This window comes from Ambystoma mexicanum, chromosome 13, assembly GCF_040938575.1.
Source record: "Ambystoma mexicanum isolate Mex_15411 chromosome 13, UKY_AmexF1_1, whole genome shotgun sequence".
NCBI lineage: Eukaryota > Metazoa > Chordata > Amphibia > Caudata > Ambystomatidae > Ambystoma > Ambystoma mexicanum.
The window spans coordinates 482,296,267-482,318,351 of NC_090938.1; positions in this window are offsets into that span (position 1 = coordinate 482,296,267).

Below are 22,085 nucleotides of genomic sequence, written 5' to 3' on the forward strand. Positions count from 1 at the left end.
GCGAGCGTGTGGGCGTTCCGCGCACTTGCCTCCTGAACTTTCCCCGTGCCGCCCACATTCTTCCCCATTCCGAGTGTTGTGCCCCATTTTATTCCCCATTCCGAGTGTCCCGCCCTGTGTTCCGCCTACTTTAGAGCTGTGCGCTGCGCTCGGAGTGATGGCGCAGTGGCCGTGGCGCACGACGTTGGTTGACCTGTGCGCCGGCCTGCGCCGCGCGTTATTTCCGCGCACGTCCTCTGCTTTTCTTGCGCAGGGACTTCCATGAATCGACGTGCGCTGGTTTCCCTGCGCTTTGCGCTGATTTTCGGCGCAGCGCACGCATTGGCCCCTCTGCGCCGGGATTTTCGGCGCACATTTATTCCATGAATCGTGCTGTAAATATGTTATTCAGCACAGCCCTACTCGAAATTAGTAAGTCATGTCAAACCATTTCTCTCTCAGAAACAATTGTGGCTCTTTGGTCAGGTCAATTATTATGCCACGTATTGACTATTGCAACACTCTCCTGATTGGAGCAAGTAACAATAGTTTAAAGAGACTCCAAACACTACAAAATGACACAATTCATGTTGTTTGTGATATCTCAAAGAGAGAACATATTACACATGCTAGAAAGGGACTTCACTGGATGAGTGTGGCAGCAAGAGTGGGTTTCAATTCATTGACAGTGGACCAAAGGTGTATTTTTGGCAATGCCCCAGTTTTTCTCAAGGACAAAATAAAACTCTACACTCCTCAGAGCCATCTGTGCTCCGTTTCAGGTGGTTTACTGTCCGTTCCCAGATCTAAAAGAGCTAGAGTTCTGGCCCGTTCTTTTATCAACCTAACTACTCTACACTGGAACACACTACCATTAGAATTATGCCTGATAATGTGCTATCCAACGTTTAGGAAACAACTAAAAACTTTACTATTTGAATAGCCTCCCCTGACGGCTATATGTGATTTTACCGAAGACAATTTCAGAGAGGTTAGTTTCACTGAAAATATACTACCGAATAAATACTGAATTTATATTTTTTAAAATTTGGGCCCCCCTCCCCAAACCCTTTGTTTTTCGATCCTTGTTACCCACCCCAACCCCATCCGCACCCATTTTAACCCCTTACCCAACTCCCAATATATATTTTATTAAAATCTTCGGTATTTTTTCAATATTATGGTTTTCTGAAAAACGTACATCTCTGTTTTGTTTTCGGTAAAATGACTGGGCACTTCCCCTGACTTGTGCCAAACGGTGCCAGATCTGTACTGAATCATTCGGTCCTGTTTGTTCTGTCTTTTCTCTTTCTTGGTCCTTGTGTATGTGTAGCACCCTGATGCCCGTAGGCTTTCGGCACTTAAGAAACTGACACATGAATAAACAAATAAATAAATTGAGGGGAGTAGAAGAGGAGGAGAGCACATGGAGTGCTAAAGAGATGAGAAGGATAGAGAAGGACAGAGAATGGGGAACAAGACGGGAATGAGAGAGAGAAAGTGAGTAAGAAGCGGGTTAGACAGACAGAACTGTTAGAGTAGGAAAAAGAAAGGGGAAGGAGGGAGAAGAAGAGGGGGCATACAGAGAGTGCCAAGGGGACGGGAAGGATAGAGAAGGTGAGAGAGAGAGGGAGAGAGAGAGAGAAGATTGAGAGAGATGGAGTCAGGTGGAAGGATAGAGAACAGCTGAGAAAGGGGAAGGGAAGAGAAGTGAACCCAGGGGTCCTTAAATCAGTAACGTATCATGAATAGATGGGATGCAGACTCTTACACCAAATAATAAGACCAGCTCAGGAAGGTGGCAAAGATCTCGTCCCACTGTTTTATCATCAATTGTCTAAAACAGGGAGTTAAAATGGACGTCAACGGACGTTCACATGAGCTCTCAATCATTTTGCATAAAAACACATTTATATACAAAAAATTCATCATACGTGAGGCATACTACGTGGCTAACACGAAAAACCTACCAGGGGTTGTGATACGCTCAAGGGGAACATCTAAGTATACTTTCTATATAGGGACGGGTTCTGATTGGGTCTCTACAGTCAGGTGGACAATTTATGCCCACCCCTATTGCAAGTCATCTTCAACAGTTATTAAGTAAAAAGTATATCATTGACTCGCAAACTATAAGGCCCTACGTTATATGGCACTCTATAATTGGTTGGCTCACTCATGCCCTTCTGGAACATTCGGCTCACTAGCAGCACGCAAGCTGGTACCCCAGGTGTCAGTGGGTGGACTTGACCGTGTCGCCCCACCCAATTAGCCCAACATCTCTCATCGCTCATGCCTTCTGCTATTCAGATTGTCTTTGAACTTGACCTTGCAAAGTTTCCTTGCTCCTGGGAATATAAGGGAGTATAGGCACACTCTTATCACAGTTCTGGTCTGCACGCCCAACTCCTATTTCCATCCTTGGCTCACGTGACAGGAGACCGTATTTTGACCTGTTTTGCAGCATTTAATTGTCTTGAATTAATGAACTTGGCACTCGTGGTGTTCTTTCTTTGCACCGTAACACGAGACAATTTAACATCTCACAGTTCCTTTTCTTTATATATAGATAACCAGCTCTTGGCTACTTCATCTTTTGACACCAGGCTAGACAGCTCTTCCAAGCATTTCCATGCTCTTAGCTTCATGTTGCTGCAACACAGCTTTCCGATCCATACTTCTCCGTGGGTCTGAGCGTACTACATATGTGACACGATGTCCAGAATTCTATATAATGGCAGCACCGCCTGCAGTCTATCCACTACGTATAGCCAGCCTTTAAGATCATTTAGTCTACTTGCGTTGCTGCATCTGTACTGTTATAAAACGGCTTGCACTTTCTGCAGTGCTCTTCACACGTGCAATCTTCATTCTGCATATGAATGTTTACTTGATTCTTTATTTCGTCATCAGATTCCATAAAGTCTATACATCCTTTTTTTCAGCCACTCTTCTCAGTGCGTCACGCTCGCTTCTTGTGGCATCATCACTTTCTCTCATCTTTATTTTCCTTCAGGGATCTCCTCCAAGAGATTGTCATCTCTACGGGGGTACATCATATAGGATCTTCTCAATGGATACCTTTTCTCGAAGGCTCTCTGTGGAATAGGCACCATCACTGGTGTTGTGCATGTGCAATTTCGGGCTTCCAGCATATAGGAAAGATGGGGGCGGGACTTCCTGCAGAAGCATTCAGCTGCACCTCTACACAAGGAGGTGAAAGAGAAGGATAGAGGGGTGTTAACGTGAAGGCTAGAGAGAGGAAAGGACAGAGAAGGAAGGCATGAGGGGAAGGAGGAAAGTGGGAAAATGAGGTAAAGGGTGGTTCCAGAGAGGGCTACAGAGAGGGAAAGAGTTAAGAATGACAGAGAAAAGAAAGGAGAGAGACATTGATACAAGATAAGGATAGATAAGGGTGATTCCAGAGAGTGCTAGAGGGAAGGAATGACAAGGAATGGCAGAGAAAGGGGAAGGAGGGAATGAGATGAAAGGCTAGAGAGGGGTGAGTACAGATAAGGTCAGAGCAAGAGAGAAGGATAGGTGAGAGTGAGAGAGGGAGGGATGGAGCGGGGAGGGGGTGTGAACGATAGAAAGGGGTAGATCCAGAGAGGGAAGGACAGAGGAGCATGATAGAGAAGGATTGAGAAAGGGAAAGGAGAGAGAAAAGGAAATGAGAGAAAATGATAAAGAGGGATGAGTACAGAGGTGGATAAAGGGATAAGGATAGAGAAGGACAGTTTATGGAGAAGGAGAGGATGGGTAAAGCAGAGATAAGGAGAGAGGGGTGAGCATAGAGAGGGCTAGAGGGAAATAGAGGGGAAAGAATGTGGAAGGATATGTGAGAAGGAGAATAGAGATGGATGACTACAGAGAGGGCTAGAGAGAGGTGAGGACATAGAAGGACACAAAGGGGAATGAGGGTGAAGATGGTGGCAGAGAAGGACAGAGAAAGGGGAAATAGAGAAGGATAGAGAAGAAAAGGATGAGGGAAGTAAGAGAGTGGGGAAGCGGAGAGGAGAGAGGGGGAGTAGGATGGAAGTATAGAGATCGGTGTGTACTGAAACACTTGTGTATAGGTGCATTATACATGCCATATCATATCATATCAGAGAGAGCTAGAAAGAGAGGCTATTGGCTAGAGAAAGACAAAGAAAGGGGAAGGAGGGAGAAGGGGGTGGGAGTGAAGGACACAGAAAGTGCAAAGTAGGAAGGATAGAGAAGGACAGCATGAGGCATGAAGGCAGTTTTGTAGTGCAAAATGTGGAGTCCCCCCTACAGGCCACTTTAGGGGGCCCCCCATGCTCGGCAACAAAGCACGAGCTGCGCCACACTCCAGGCCAGCCTGGTCCACCACGCATGCGCAATACGCATGATGATCATGCTGCTCTAGAGGTACACTGCAAACTGAACTAAGTGAAAGATATAAATATGTCTATTAATCAAACCTTAAACCTTTCCCCTAGCATGGATACAAGAGGGGTGTGCCAGGTAGTAATATTACGCTCAGTAATGATATCATTAGAAAACATAATCATGCTGGCTCTGCCAGTATATGCCAGTATCTCCATATACAAGCATTCTCTTGTGGGTGTGGTATGTCAGACAGTAGAAGTGCTTTTCTACCCTTTGTAACCCATTGTGGGTTATTGGATTCAAATTCACCCCCTCCAAGTGTTTATCTTTCTCTCTTGTATTTGGTAACCCTGTGTGGGTTATTGGATTCATATTCACCCCTTGTGAGTGTTTCTCTTCTTCTCTTGTATTCAGTACATTGACTTTGCCCTTAAGGTCAGTAAAAACGTCCTGCTAGAGGAAGAAACCATGTCATTGGTAACTGCACAAATGCTTGCCGAACTCCTGTACCAACATGTAAGAATATTCTTCAAGTTAACTTTGCCCACACTGCCAGTAAAACATTTAGTGATACAGTGAGGAAACAGTTCAACCGGTCTGCCCCATTTCACACTCAGTGGGCCTCATTACATGGATTGCGGTAAGGGATTACCGGCATCGGTAAGGGCACCGTTGCCGGTAATCCCTTACCGCCCTACTACGAGGTCCCTTTGCTGGTCCCTACCTTAACGGCTGGTTTTACCAGCTGGTTATACCAGCCGTTAAGGACGGGACCCGCAAAGGGACTTTGGAGGCAATTACGGTACCGCAATTTGCGGTACCGTAATTCCGCCTTCCCCATTCCCATTGAGCCCTATGGGGGCTCAAATGGGAATGGGGAAGGGCCAATGGTGAATGGGGAATTACAGCATTGATGATCATGCTGCTCTAGAGGTACACTGCAAACTGAACTAAGTGAAAGATTTAAATATGTCTATTAATCAAACCTTAAACCTTTCCTCTAGCATGGATACAAGAGGGGTGTGCCAGGTAGTAATATTACGCTCAGTACTGATATCATTAGAAAACATAATCATGCTGGCTCTGCCAGTATATGCCAGTATCTCCATATACAAGCATTCTCTTGTGGGTGTGGTATGTCAGACAGTAGAAGTGCTTTTCTACCCTTTGTAACCCATTGTGGGTTATTGGATTCAAATTCACCCCCTCCAAGTGTTTATCTTTCTCTCTTGTATTTGGTAACCCTGTGTGGGTTATTGGATTCATATTCACCCCTTGTGAGTGTTTCTCTTCTTCTCTTGTATTCAGTACATTGACTTTGCCCTTACGGTCAGTAAAAACGTCCTGCTAGAGGAAGAAAACACGTCATTGGTAACTGCACAAATGCTTGCCGAACTCCTGTACCAATATGTAAGAATATTCTTCAAGTTAACTTTGCCCACACTGCCAGTAAAACATTTAGTGATACAGTGAGGAAACCGTTCAACCGGTCTGCCCCATTTCACACTCAGTGGGCCTCATTAAACGGATTGCGGTAAGGGATTACCAGCATCGGTAAGGGCACCGGTGCCGGTAATCCCTTACCGGCCTACTACGAAGTACCTTTGCTGGTCCCTACCTTAACGGCTGGTTTTACCAGCTGGTTATACCAGCCGTTAAGGACGGGACCCGCAAAGGGACCTTGGAGGCAATTACGGTACCGCAATTTGCAGTACCGTAATTGCCGCCTTCCCCATTCCCATTGAGCCCTATGGGGGCTCAAATGGGAATGGGGAAGGGCCAATGGTGAATGGGGAATTACGGCCCCACCAACCTTGGAATGGGGCGGTAATTCCGCCATTCACCATGGCGGGATCGGTAAGTTACCGGCGGCAACCATGGTGCTAATAGCGCCATGGTTACCGCCTTACGTGTAATGAGGCCCAGTGTGTCAACTCTGCCCCCATGTTAAATCCAATCTCCCCGTTCTGTCTCTCGAATTGACCCAGTTCTTCCCCATGCCTCTCTCCTTTCCCCAGCTCTGCCCCATTTCATTCTCACAGACTGGGTTCAAACTCATTTCCCTTTCACTACCCCCCAGTTTTGCCCCAGCTCAACCTAACAACCCCCGATCTGCCCCATGTCACTTTCACTAACCCAGTTCTGCCCATGTCACAATCACTACCAGAGTTCAGGCCATTTTTCTCTTATAGGCCCAACTCTGCCTCATTACAATCTGACTGCCCCAGTTCCACCCCATTGCACTGTGACTGCTCCAGTTAATAACTTGTTATAATAATAATAACTTGTTATGTATATAGCACTTTTATCCAAAGCACTTTACATAGAACATATTTACATACATTATTATTACCCAATTGAAATTGGTACTCACTTTTTCACCCTCGGAAGGATGAAAGGCTGAGTTGAACCTTCCCAGATTTGAACCTGCGACATGCAAATCAAACACAGATCACAGCAACGAGGGCTCAACCCGCTGAGCATTGTTACCGGCTTGTGAGTTAAGCTGCTCAATGTTACTCTCACTGCATCAGCTCTGCCCCATTTTGATAGACACTCCTCTAGTTCTGTCCCAAGTTCCCCTCACTGGCACCGTTCTTTCCTATGTCACTCTCACTCTACAAGTTATTCTGCATGTCACTATCTTTGTTGCACCTACACTCCATTTCCCTCTCACTGCCTTAGTTCTGCCCCATGTCATACTGACTACCAAAGTCATACCACATGTTACGTTCAATGTCCCGGTTCTACTCCATCGCACACTCAGTGCTCAAATCATGCTTTAATGTTACTCTCACTGCCCCATTCCTATGCAGTGTTCCACTCACTGCCCACTTTTACCCTGTGCCTTTTCACACTACTGAACTGGAGACTTCCAGCCCTTTAAGATGAGTAGTAATACCCTGGAGATGGATGGGGATGCAGATTTTAATCAAACATCAATAATTCAGATGACACAAATAGCTTGGCAAAAGTTTGTCTGTTTTAATGCAAGTAACTAAAACATGGAGTACAACGAACATCAGCAATCGCTCGATAATCAACTCTCAATCATTTCATAAAAAAGCTGGGTTCTTAAACCCTATATTGATCATAGCTGACGTGCTGACCTGCGTCATTACCTGCGTGGCAAACTTCTAAAACCTATCGGGAAGCGGGATTGGTTCTAAGTAAATAACTAAGCATAGGTGTTATATCTGTATATAGTAACAGAGAGAAATTTTGGTTATTTAACATGAGGTGGGGCAGCTAAGCCATCCCTTCAAAATGGCCACTATGAATGTCACTTAATGTACGGCGTCCCATTGGCAACACAAACTATAGGACCCCAACTACGTGGTCCTATGTGGTCCTCTACAATTGGTAGGATTCTAAACCCTGTCTATAACTTTCCACCTACGTGAGCAGCACGCAGACCAAACAACCAGGTACGGGTGAGCTTGTCTTGATACCAGCTTCCCACCAATTAAAAGTATAATCCATCATCACCTCAATGGTTCAGTGTTTGTTTGTTTGCTTGTTTGTTTGTTTGTTTGTTTGTTTGTTTGTTTATTTATTTGATAATGCGCGCCAAGCCCTAAGGCAGCTGGGCGCAACAGTACAAGTAAATTCGAGGCTTAGTTACAGTGCCTGGCATAGGCTATTACAAGCAAGTGTCAATTAGTGTTTGAAGTTGGCCTTGAGTTTGTACTATTCTATGGGATTCTTTAAGAAGTATGGGTACTGTCTGGATTCCGTGTGTGGGTGTAATCTCCTCATGCGTCCAACTTTCTTCCATCACGTGACTGGACACCAAGATTTGAGCCTTTTCGTGTATTTGATTTTATTCTCTAATAGTCATCTGACGTCTTTTGTTTTCACTTGACCTTCTTGAACATGAGCTTCTTAATTGTATCCAATGTCAGCCAATTCTAGTTCTGATAAGACCTTGGCTCTCTTGGCTCATCCAACCCCTTAGCTGAAATATATTCTGTTTAATTCAATTGCATTTGTACCTGCAACACTGAATTGAGGCCTTCCATGTTGCTTAAGACTGCTATATACATAGTGGAAGATTCACTCTTTATTCAATCCATATGTATCTATGAGGTATATATGTATAGGTTGGCGCTTGCCACAATTTATTTACTATGCACATTTGGCTAGCTTCATGATTGCTTTGATGCTTGTGTTTCATTGCATCTGTACATGTTTAAACTAACTATCTTCATCATGCTTATGGCATACATCTCTTCATCTTGATCCCATGATGTCATTTATCCTTGGTACTTCTTTGTTCTTCATAAATCGCCTGCCTCTATGGTCTGGTTATCTTCTATATAGAGTCGATTCAGTCTCCTAAGATGTCACCATTCATCCTGGTCATTCAGTTTCTTTATTTCATCAGGAATCGTGTTCAAATGACTATCATATTGTCATGGATGTAGATATGGTTTTCTTAATGGGTACTTTATTTCCCATATTCTCTTAGGTATAGGTATTCTTATGGGTACTGCACAGAGCTGTTGCTCTTCTTCTTGCTTTCCTATTGGTGTAGTATATGTCACATACTTTGGTTCATACTTCTCAAGTAATATTGGTGGGGCAGGTGGAGTGGGGGTACTTGGCTCCCCCTCTACACTCCCCCCTCTGGGCGATTTATTGACCACTCTCACATCGTCTTCTATTCATAGACACCCTTGTTTGAAGAAGTGCTTCTTAGGGACCCATATTTTTATGACTCCCTTCGGGCATTCAGCTGACTTCACATTCTCATCCTTGTTCCATGTCATGAGCATGCACTGTCCACCTGGACTGCAGTAGAACCATCTTCCCAAATGCTTTCTGTGGTCCTTTGGATACAGGAACTTCATTCCCTCGGGTGCATGGATACTAGACTTCACAAAGTCTCTGATTTCTGAATCTGTCAAGTCTTTAGGCTTCTATCCTGGTTCAACATCGATCATGATCTTCATCCCAATGGCTTTCTTTGATGTCTTCTTGCATTGCGAGATTATTATCTTGATCACACAGAATCCAAGAATCACTAATACCAGCAACGCTCCAAGAAATTTGAACATATCTGCCATCCATTGTGGAACCCATGAGAAGAGTGATCCAATCCAGCTGTCATTAGCAATGTCTTCTACTTCTATCATCTGGTCATGGATTTTGGTCAGCATGTTCCATTCTCGTCATCGTGAGAAGGTATAAATGTGCTACATGATTCTCCAATTCTGGCACAAAATCCTCCATCCATGGCTGTAATCATGTCCAAGACATCTCTGTTTTGGAGAGCCATTCATCTTACAGCTCTCAGTTCTTTTCTGAGTGCATTGAATCATTTTATAGTTGTGTTAATTGTCTGTAGCAATTCCCATGTGGTGATTTGTAACCACTTGGTATTTGCTCCAACCTGGATTCTTGGCATAAAGATCATCGTGAACACTGATGAGGTCTGGCTGAACAGCGGTGTTCATATGGGATGGCATCAAAGGCTTCTATTGATTTAGCAGAGAAGTAGTTCTCTCTCTTTGTTTGATTTATCAGTTCTACAGAGCTCTTCTTTCTTAGATGAGCATCTGCTTTTGGAAAACTGTCAATGTTCAGGTCACCTTTAGGAATCACCAATGCAGGAACATGGACATTCACAAATGTGCAAATTCCTCCCCAGTCTTTAGGCAGTGTGATCTAGGCTTTTGATCAACAAGCCCAATAGTGATCCATGATTACTGCTGTTCCATGCACCATTCCTGGTGCATCGAATATTCATCCACAGTTCTGATTTTCCCCCATTTTTCTTGTACCATTAGTACTGTTCCCCAAATTTGCATTGGTCCTTTGTTCTTCCATTTGCAAGCTTCTTCTGCAGATTTTCCTTTGACATCAAGTTTTTTGTTCACTTCCCATCTAATGCCAGCTCCTTTCACTCCAGGCTTCTCATATACGATCACATGATTCCTCGTATGGGCTCTGTTTCTTGTCTTTATATCTTGTATGTAGTCATCTTCATCTGGATCTGTTTTTTCAGTTGCCCATTTAAGAGAAGCATCGCTTCCCATAAATTGACTTCTTGTTTTGCAAAGTGCAATGTGCGATAGGCAATGCGCTGTCTGGACATCAATTTCAATTGCTATGAAGATCTTTGACTTTGCCATGCTGTATGGCAGAAGTGCACATATACGAAGCAGTCTTCATCTGAAGTCCTTCTTCCAACTTCTTTCATGTGTTGGCACCATATGTTGTTTCCCAAGTGTGCTGCGCTGTGTAGATAATCATTCAGTTCATAATTGCATTCTTGGGTGTTTCTTTTAATTCTCAAAGTCTTCCTGTAGTTTTCTATAACCACATCTCTGAATACATCGGTATAACTTCTTCTGTCTGGTTGATTTGCAGGTACATCCATTCGGGCTATCTGCATAGAAGAAAGTTCAGCAAGTCTTTCTTTATCCCTCTGTCTCTTTCTATCTCTTTCTGGCAACGGCTAAGAACGCCCATATAGATTCTGCTATTATTTCTGCACGTGATTGTCTTGTGGGACTTGTGCTTGGGCTTCTTGTTACTGGACCAGGTGTGTCTGCATGCATTATCTGTGTGGGCCTAACCTTTATCAACTCTTTACTTTGCCTGTTCCGCCGACCCTGTCTCTGGCGTTCAAAAGTAGTGTTTGAAACAAGTTCATTTTTTTCTAGGGACAGAAGGACTATGAATGGCCTGGGTTGCTTTGTAGTTGCCACGTTTACTTTTCCCTTCTGTTCATAAACATATACAGGAGTATTTGCATGATGTGCTCCTATGTAAATAGCGATTATAAATTTCAGTGAAAGCAATATTAGTATGAATACAATACATGTGTAAACAATGCAGTGGTAGGTAATCTTACAGCATTTGCTTCTGGGGCAAATTCAACGTCTGTCTTCTTGGGGCAGCACACAATTGCTGCCCTGATTACCCATCTCGATCATTTGATGCTAAGGAAGGAAAAATCATTTTAATGATATTGCATTTTTAGATTGCTTCTGGAATTTTGTTGTCTTCTGCAGTTTTCATCCTTGATCAACCAGCTGCTTTCTGGAACCAGTTTTTTCATCAGTCGTGGTGCAAATGTTCCTTTATCATGAAAAAATATGATTTCTGCAAGTGTCTATAAATTCTGCTTCATTAACCAGTTCCCAATCGATGCCTCGAATCTGCTTCGGACCAGCTGACATTGTAGCTTCCTTGTCAGCATGAACAAAGCTTTAGGTTTTATCACTTCCTTGATCGGTCCCTGGGAGGAAAGTTTCTATACAGCTCTGTGATTGCTTGCAGAATAGATCGCCACCTGGATGATGATACGTTCCAGGATCACATTCAAATTTATAGTATTTCTTGGGTCTTGATGAAATGTCACCACATCCGTGTGTCTTTCAATGAGATGTGGGTAATCTTCAATTAAACGAAAGAACAACACATTGACCAGTCTATGTGTTGCATCGGGTGATAGGGGCATTTATGTTTTCCTCACTGAACTCAGGCAACTTCAAAAACTCTTCAGTGATGATTATGAGCAATCTTCTAACAATATTTTCGGTGTCAGTATTACCAAGAAAATCTGGAATGCAGCAAGTTCTCCCCACCAGTGATGGATACAAACGTAATACCAACTCAAAATACGTAAGTATATGCCTAGAAAGGTAATCACTGGGTAAAACCATGAGTTACACCGAACAGGAGCTCTGTGTGGAAGGAATCAGGATACTGTATCCTTTTCCAATTTCTATGTCCATGATCAAAGTTTGGCCTATCCTTATTTTTATCAAGGTTTAAGTGTGCCTCTGTCCAAAGTCAATAAACCTTTCTTGTTTTCTTGTTATCAAGGCTTAAAGCATGCCTCAGTCCAAAGTCAATAACCTACTGTGGCTTTCACAAATGCAGATCTTCTTTTACTCTGCAACTAGGATGCACAGAGTGTTCGAATCTGTCCTTTTACCCTTTTATTTATAGCTGAAAAATGGATTGTTCAAATTAAGCCACAGTCCACTAAAAGTACAAGCTTTCCACTTTTCGGGTTATGCATCCTTCTTCCTCGTCATAGATCTTGTCTGCACGTGCTGCGGTTCTTCCCCGTTGTGTGTAGCTTTTCGCAGTGGGGTGTAAGCAGAGGAGTTCTCTGGTGTAGATTTTGATGTTGCCCAGGAAGATCCAAGCTCGCCTACCCTGCACTTTGACAGCCGATGGGGTGACGTCCTCGACAATGAAAATACTGTGAAAGCAGGGCTCATCCCACTTTTTCCTTGTGTAGTTGCAGATCAATATTTTGTACTCTGGGTAAATTCTTGGATGTAGAAATTCAGGATTTTGGATTGTTGAAGCATTTCCTTCTGTGTTCTGTGCTGTCTTACACCCTCGTCTCTGCAACTGTTCTGAAATTAAAGAAAAACTAGATGTTAAACAGTTCAAGTAGTTTTGCAATTTAAGTCCTAATATTTCTGATGTTGGCTGAGCATCACTTCTAACTCGGGATCGAGGCATTAAAGGTGTTCTCATTCGCCTGCCTGTCACAATCTTGTGCAGCGTAAAATGGTGGTCAGAACCTGGTTGGTTCCTCAATGCATACAATGCCAGTGGTAGGCAGGGCAACCACCCTGTTTTCAAAGAAAGCTTCAATTTAGCTATTCTTTCTTTTAACAGGCCGTTTTGCTTTTCACAGATACCATTCCCTTGCGGATGATGAGCCGAAGAAAACATATGCTTTATACAAGCAACAAAGTGATTTGCTCGAAAACTGTATTAACAAAGTGATGTCCATTATCCGATCTCATTATTTCACATACTTCCCATCTAGGAAACACCTCATGCACCAAGAACTTGGCTGCACAGGTAGAGACTGTGTGGGTACATGGACCTGCCTCTATCCATCTGTAGAAAGGACATAATACAACTAATAGGTATCTATATCCATTACAAACTTGTATCTTATCGACATAGTCGACATGCAAGTGCTAAAAAAGACCACTGGGTCTTGGGATGACCCCCCTCACTATGTGCAGTGTATGCTCAGCTGTAAATTGCTGGCAAATAATACATATTTACCATAAAAAATGTGACATGCTCGATTAGGTTTGGTATGAACCAATCCTCAGCAATGGTTACAGCAAGATTCTCCCTTATTGTATGTGATGGGTAGTGTAGCTGGTCTAGTGCTACCCTTAGTAAGGCTATAAGCATTACTGGTTTACCACTGCTGTCTTGTTCCCACAATGCTTCAGAGGGGTTTAAAGAACACCCTCTTCACTTCCACAAGTTCTTTTCTTCTTGTGATGCCTCTCCTTGAAGCTCCACTATCTGTGTTTTAGACATGTGATTATATCCCTCATTCATATTTATAATTATAGTCATTCTTTCATTTACATCAATGGTTTGAACATTCATTATTCTTATATTTGTACTGGCTATGCGCTTGGCTTCAGCATCTGCTGCTTGATTTCCGCCCAAGATAAAAATCTGTCCCTTTCGTGTGAGCTGCGCATTTAACGACTGCTATGCCCACTGGGATTTGTAGTGCCTTAATAAGCCTATGCAATAAGGGTGTGTGCTGCACTGGCATGCCGTCCGCTCGGAGGTAGCCCCTCCTTTTCTAGTGCGCTAATCCTGTGTGTACCGCCGATGTCACATAGGCAGAGTCGCTGTACACTGTCACTTCCTGGTCTGCGTGATTCTCGACTGCAAGTATCAATGCCAATATTTCTGCAGCTTGCACTGAATAATGTGATGGCAATCGAGTATTCACAAGCACTCAAAACTCTCCATTTGTCAAATGTTTCACTACCTCAGCGCCTGTATATCTTTGCCCGTCATTTTGATCGATTCTTGAAGAAACATCAATAAAGCCAATTTATCCCCCCCGCAAGTGCATTCTCCTTTACCATAGGAAGCACATCACAGAACTCTTCATAGTTTGCGCAATCATGCATAGGCTCTCCTTCTGTGATTGACACAGCTATAAACATAGCTGGATTCACTATTTTACATTGAACTATTTTAATTGCTGGAGTCGATATGATTACCTCATAGGCAGAAGCCCTTTGAGTAGTCAACGTGCCTTTTGGTTTTCCTAAAATTGCAAATAATGTATGCTCAACAAATAACATCATGGAACATCCCACCACTATGTTTGTAGCCTTCTCTATGGTGAACGCGGCGGCTGCTATACTTTGTTCACATGGAAAGTGACCTCTCATTACTGGGTCCAAAATTCCACTGTAATATGCAAGGGGTTTGTACCCTAATGTAGTTCTCTGTGTAAGCAGCGCTGTCATAAATGTGCCATCGGTGTGCAAGAATAATAAGAATTCCTCTATATAATTGGGAATCCCTAAAACTGGAGATGTGTAAATGGCTTTTTTTCAATTCATCAAACCCTTCTTCCTTTGCCTCAGTCCATACGATTTTCTCTTGTGTTGCCTGTGCTTTCTTTAAGGCCTGTGAGAGCAGCCTAGTATACGAGCTGTAGTCAAATACCCATGCTCTGACATAATTACATAGTCCTAGCCTAGAAAACTCTGCATCTGTTTTATCGTGTGTGGCTTAGCTGTAATTAGAAAAGCTTCAACTCTTTCAGGAGTAACTTTCTTTTCCTCATGTGAAATCAATTGGCCTATGTACAATAATTCTTGTTGACAATATTGTAACTTTTCTTTGTTAACCTTCTATCCTTTGTCAGCAAGTATAATCATTACCTGAACAGAATCGCGTTTGCACTCTTCCTCTGTGGTGCAGCAAACTAAAATGTCATCTACGTATTGCAGCGCAACGCTTTCTAAAGCAATATTGCTCAAGTCCAAGACTATTAAATATTGATGGGGACTCACAGTACCCCTAGGGCAGTCTTGTGCTTTTTAATCTCACTTGTCTAAAAGTGAATGATGTCAAATCCTGTGAGTCTTTGTGCAATGGGATTGAGAAAAAAACGCATTTTTTAGGTCAATCACCGTGAAATATCGTGCATCAACAGGTATATTTCATAGAATCATGGACGGGTTTGGGACTAGAGGGAACTCGATCACTACAATCTTGTTTATTGGGCGACGGTCTTGGATTAGCCTCCACAACCCCCCTTTCCCTTTTTTCACTGGGTAAATCGAATTATTACATGGTAACTCTGACATCACTAAGATACTTTGGTCCATCATGGCAGAAATCATCTTGAAAATTCCTTCATCTGCCTCTTGAGACATGGGATATTGTCGTGCTCGAGGCAAAATTGCTCCTGGTTTCAATTTAATCTCACTTCCCCAACTCCTTTCACTAAGCCTACGACATGGGGGCCAGTGGTCCATATTGAAATTGGAACTTTTGCCATATTTTCATCAAAATATTCAGGACGTTTCTTTGCCAGCATCATTTGCTGCGGGACCTCTCTCTTAATCGCTTTGACCCAATAAGTGATGCACATTTCAAATATCACAAAATCATCAGATCTGTCATCTCCAAACAAATCTTCATCAGTGACGTCAATCACTCTGCAGCCTTCCTCAATGGCAATTATCGTGCTCCATCGTCTACCCTTCCCATCAGTTGCATCAAGCAAAGCCTTATTTCCTTGAACTGTAGCTGCCTCTATGGCTAAGGGGAAAATTCACCCCTCTTCCTCATCCATAGGTATCTGTGGTCTAAATAGAAACTCATCTGGTATTCTCATGGTTCTGCCTACTAAACCTGGCAGCCATGTTAACAGAATGCGTATTCCATAATGGAACACCTCGGGTTCAAGCGATATTGCTCTAAGCGTTATTTGTCCTGCGTATGCCCTGATAATTTTGCACACATTTAAATAATGCATTCCCGGCGTTGAGCATACTATACCATCATCTGTAAATGAAATGGTCATATTCATTTTTTTCATTAAATCTCATCCTAATATGTTGACAGGTGTTTGCCTCAAATAAAGCAGTTGCACCTTCATATCACACTCTCCTATGGACACTGGTAATTCTTCTGTAAAAGGAACATGACTAGTTGCTCCTGTAAAGCCCTGAGTATTCATCACCAGACATTAAAAATGTGCCCTCATGTATACACGAGCATGTTGCACCCATGTCCACTGAGAAGGAGTAAGCTTTGCCGCCTATAATTACATCTCTCCTTGGCTCCTCATGAGGATTCAGCGTAATAGATAGGACTGAACACATCAGGTCTCCCAGTGAGCTGTCCTATTGTGGGTACAGCCTCACTACATAACTCGTGAATGGATTTCCTCCATCAACAATGGCACCTCCTATTCTACGTGTCATAGGTTGCTCTGTGATTGTGTTCTGCTGAAGTTTCATAGGAGTTTGCTGCAATTGTCCTTGCGGTTGATTACCTGTCACTTGCTGTGTTTGCAAGCCTTACTGCACTCTCTGCACTTGCTGCTGCACTGTTTGATCTTGCGCAACTCCATTTTCCACTCTGTTGCGAATATGCAAGTGGATTTGGCATTCCCTGTCTTGAAAATTGAGCATTCTGTACCATCCCTTGGCTTCTACACATACAAGCTATGTGCTCTGTTATTCCACATGTCCAACATATAAGCCGTTGTCTCCCCATCTGCCTATATTGCATGTTTTGATTACCATTTTGCTTATTCTGAAACCCTTGCTGCCCATTCTGAAAACCTCCCTGATCATTCTGCCAATATCCTTGATTACCTTGCCAACCTCTCCCTCGATATCCCCTTCCTCTTGGAGCATATCAATTATTTGTATGATAAAACTGTCTTTGGTTATTTACTTGCGGCATAGGTACTGCTTGTTGAGGGTTTGATCCTCCCACGTTAGTTAACATTGCCCCTTCAATGGCATACTTCGATAACTTTTTCTGAACTAACTTTGCTTCTTCACCTTTACATGCATCGTCCTTTTTTGCAATTCTTATCCTGTAGGAGTCTGCAATAATGTGCAATGGTTAACTGAATTTCCGACCATGGTTTTTCTTCTATACCCACTAATCTCTTGAGCTTTTTCTGCACCTGCTCTGGCAGCCCTTGGCGTAATATATGATTAAACACGGGTATCGACTTCCCCCAAGCCTCACGTGGTTCAAGAGCCCTTGTATCTTGGAAACTTTGAATATAAAGCAACGGGTTCTCTCCCTCTTTCATTTTTCTTGTCATTATAGCTCCCATATCGGACGTGTAGCACTAGAATCGCTGCTCTACAGTTATTAAATGGTGCTCCATCATGCACGGTGTTGACTGTAGTCACACCAGGGTAACCTGCCCGTGTCCATACGTCATCAGCTCTTTCACCAAGTATGGCGATTAGAAGACCTTTAATATCACCTATAGCTAATGTATTCCCTCCCGTCATTTTTTCTAACTCATGTATCCATTTTCCAGCACCAGAAGTTAAATTCAGAAGTTTACATTTTAAGCTTTCTTTGTCCATCTGTGGCCATGGTATATATTGTGGCCTGGCTCCTCCCTTTTATAACAAGGGGAACTGCGATGCTCCAAACTCATTCTCATGTCTCATCATTTGTCGATCTACTGCTGGAGTAATATTTCCACATAGCCGTCTACCTGGCAATGACCTTAGCCTGCTTACATAGGGTGGGGACCCCCCCTCTGACCATGGGCTTTCCCCTTATGTCGGTCTGACTGTGTCAGTGGCTCTGATGCCTTATACATAGGCAGTTTTGAATATGACCTACTTACTTCTTTATCCAAAGGCAGATGTTCTTCTAGCTCACATATAAAACTCCAAACCTCCCTCAAGTAGGTTTCCTTTTCTTCATCTGATACTTATTGTGCCCAGCTCGTGCAACTCCTCTCATCAACATCTCTATTTAATGTTAATCTGTCTAAAGACAGCTCCTTCTGTGTCATATTACAGGAGGCTTCCTCCGTATCATGCAACTGAGCACTCTCAAGACGCTCATTTTTTCCCTTCCTTTGTGTTTCTTTCTGGGCTTGCATTTCATGGTATACTTTATCGATTGTTTCCCCAATGCTTTGCGAGTCACATTCGTCTTCTAGATTTACTCTAGACGTGCCTGGAAATGGCTCAGACCCAGGAAAGAATTCCTCTATGTCTTTCCAGTTTACCCGTGGATTGGTATCTCTTACTTCCCTTTCCAAATACTCACAATTGCGTGCTCTCTGTCTCCTTTTTTGTTCCATGACACCATCAACTTCTCTGTGCTTTCTCACCTCTTCTTTTATTCTATCTTCCTCTTTGTTTTTCATATCCCTTCGTTCATATGCCCTTCACTTTTCCTCATCTTTTTCGCCTTTGTATTCTTTTGACTCTTATCTTCTCTTGTTCATCAGCTTTTTTTCTTTTCTCTTTTAGCCTTTCTTTTTTATTGGCTGTTCTTTTTTTATTATCATGCTTTCTTTGTTCTTCTGTTCTCTCTTGTTTTTTAGCCTACTCATCTTGATATAACTGCTCTTGTCTTTGTCTATCTTTTCTTTTTGCTCTTTCATCTCTCAATTGTTCCTCCCTTTCTTTGTCTTTTCTATCTTGTTCGACTTGGTCTCCCCTTTGTCTTACATCTTTGATGCCTTTACCAACGAGTTTAAGTAAAATCTGACCTCCCAACCACTAGTTCTGTACGAGCGCTATCTCATCAGTTTTATTCTTATCTCCATTCCATCTCTTTATTTCTCTCCTTATGTCTAGAGATGTACTTGCTTGATCTCTTCTCTCCTTACCGCGTCTCTCCTTGTCCCACGGGACTTTGGAGGTGATATCTTTCTCGGTATCTTTTCATGGCCCTTCTCACTACTTTGCTTAGGTGACTCATATGACAGATTACTATATCCTGTTGCTGCTTTAAGTTCTCTTAATGGGTATAACCCTTTGTCTTTTTTAATCTCGTCTTTTATTTCAGATGGGGCAGGCGGAGCAGAAGGCTCTTCACCCCCCTCTTTGCATATATTGAGTATCCAATCTAAAGGAGGCTCCTCCTCCTTCTCGTGTTCATACATTTTCTAAAGTTCTAGACTCACTAGGCGCTTTTCTAACTTTTTTCCTGTGTACGTGGCATGCAAATATGTTGTCATATGCTGTAGAACTTTTCTCGATAATGACCCGCCTTAGTTACAGTTTTCAATTTTATGTTTCAATCAACATACACTTATGAGCGAGCACCAATCGTCGCAAGCTCCAATCCCGTCACAATGCAATTTTTTACTTTAATCTTCCTTAAAAACAACCATCAAAGTTTAATCTTAAAATAAGCACTTTTCACATGTAAAGTTCACGTTTCTCTATTACTTAAAACATTTCTTTGTTCAACTCTGACGTCATCACACTTCACACCCACATAAAACAAAACAGACAGACTTGACCGGCCACATATACCTGCATCTCATGATCCTTTCTGAGGACTCGTCTTACCCTCTAAATTCTTGTTCCGATTGGAACTTAAACCAATTCCTTTAAGAAAGTCTTTAAACGAATCTCGTCTTCTATATGTCCCTCATGAATGGGGCTCTGAATTAAAGCTTCTGCTAGCACTCTTTAAAGTCTAGGAACAGGGTGTATCCTTATAGCGTGGCTACACCTCACAAATATTTTCCTCATATATTACTTGGCAACACTCCAGTCAATATCTTTTCCCCATATACATATATTTTACGCTCTTACTCTTGCATTATATTTTATCCAGCTTCCCTCTGTTACTCTCCATTATTTACTATGCATGCATTCCTTTTGCCACTTTCTTTGGTCTTATTCACTCACCAGTCACATGTTTTCGTCTTTGGGCCCTCAGGATCACTGCCTTCATTATCGCCTCTTCGAGCTGCTTTCCGATCCGCTTCATGTAGATGTGGGAGGGGTTCCTATATTAAAATAAGGGTCCCATCACACCCTTCTTGCAAGATTTTTGTTCTATTCTAACCAGGATCTACAGGGAGCTTCATGTCCTGTCAGCCGAATTGCAAAGGTGTGCAAAATGCCAAGACCCCAACGTTACTTATGTCGACAGCCGATGGTATCTTATCAAACCATCAATCTCTGCTACCAAGTGAACTAGAGACTTCCAGCCCTTCAAGATGAGTAGCAATACCCTAGAGATGGACGGGGATGCAGATTTGAATCAAACATCAATAATTCAGATGACACAAACAGCTTGGCAAAAGTTTGTCTGTTTTAATGGAAGTAACTAAAGCAGGGCGAACAACGAACATCAGCAATCGCTTGATACTCAACTCTCAATCATTTTATAAAAAAGCTGGGTTCTTAAACCCTAAATTGGTCATAGCTGACATGCTGACCTACGTCATTACCACCGTCATCCTGTGTGGCAAACTTCTAAAACCTATCGGGAAGGGAGATTGGGTCTAAGTGAAAAAGTAAGCATAGGTGTTATATCTGTATATAGTAACATAGAGAAATAATTGGATATTTAACATCAGGTGGGGCAACTAAGACCTCCCTTCAAAATGGCCACTATTAACGTCACTAAATGTATGACGTCCCATTGGCAACACAAACTATAGGACCCCAACTACGTGGTCCTCTACAATTGGTTGGCTTCTAACCCCCGTCAATAACATTCCACCTACGTGAGCAGTACGCAGACCAAACAATCAGGTGCGGGTGAGCTTGTCTTGATACCAGCTTCCCACCAATTAAAAGTACCCTCCATCATCACCTCAATGGTTCAGTGTCAATTGGTGTTTGAAGTTGGCCTTGCATTTGTGCTATTCTCTGGTATTTTTTAAGGAGTATGAGTACTGGCTGGATTCCATGCGTCGGTGTAATCTCCTCATGCGTCCAACTTTTTTCCATTACGTGACTGGACACCATGATTTGAGCTTTTTCGTGTACTTGATTTTATTCTCTATTAGTCCTCTGGTGTCTTTTGTTTTCACTTGACCTTCTTGAACAGGAGCTTCAGTTCTTTTACTTTAATTGTATCCAATGTCAGCCAATTCGAGTTCTGATAAGACCTTGGCTCTCTTGACTCATCCAACTCCTTAGCTGAAATATATTCTGTTTAATTCAATTGCTTTTGTACCTGCGACACTGAATTGAGGCCTTCCTTGTTGCTCAAGACTGCTATATACATAGTGGAACATTCACTCTTTATTCAATCCATATGTATCTATGAGGTATATATGTATATGTTGGCGCTTGCCGCAATCTATCTACTATAAGCATTTGGCTAGCTCCATGATTGCTTTGCTGCTTGCGTTTCATTGCATCTGTACACGTTCAAACTAACTATCTTCATCCTGCTTATGGCATAAATTTCTTCATCTTGATCCCAAGATGTCACTTATCCTTGGTACTTCTTTGTTCTTCATAAATTGTCTGCCTCTCTGGTCTAGTTATCTTCGATATGGAGACGATTCAGTCTCGTATGACGTCACCATTCTTCCTGGTCATTCAGTTTCCTTATTTCATCAGGAATCACGTTCAAATGACTATCATATTGTCTTGGATGTAGGTATGGTGTTTTTAATGGGTACTTTACTTCCCATATTCTCTTAGTTATAGGTATTCTTATGGGTACTGCAGAGAGTTGTTGCTCTTCTTCTTGCTTTCTTATTGGTGTAGTATACGTCACATACTTTGGTTCATACTTCTCAGGTAATGTAGGCGGGGCAGGTGGAGTGTGGGTACTTGGCTCCTCCTCTACACTACCCTATGTAGTACACACTACCCCAGTTCTGCCCCATTCGGCCCAGTTTAACCCATTTTGCTCTTGCTGCCCCGTGCCACTGTCACTTCCCCATGTCACTCACATTGTCACATATCTGCCGCATTGCACTCTTATTTACCCAGTTCTGTGACAAT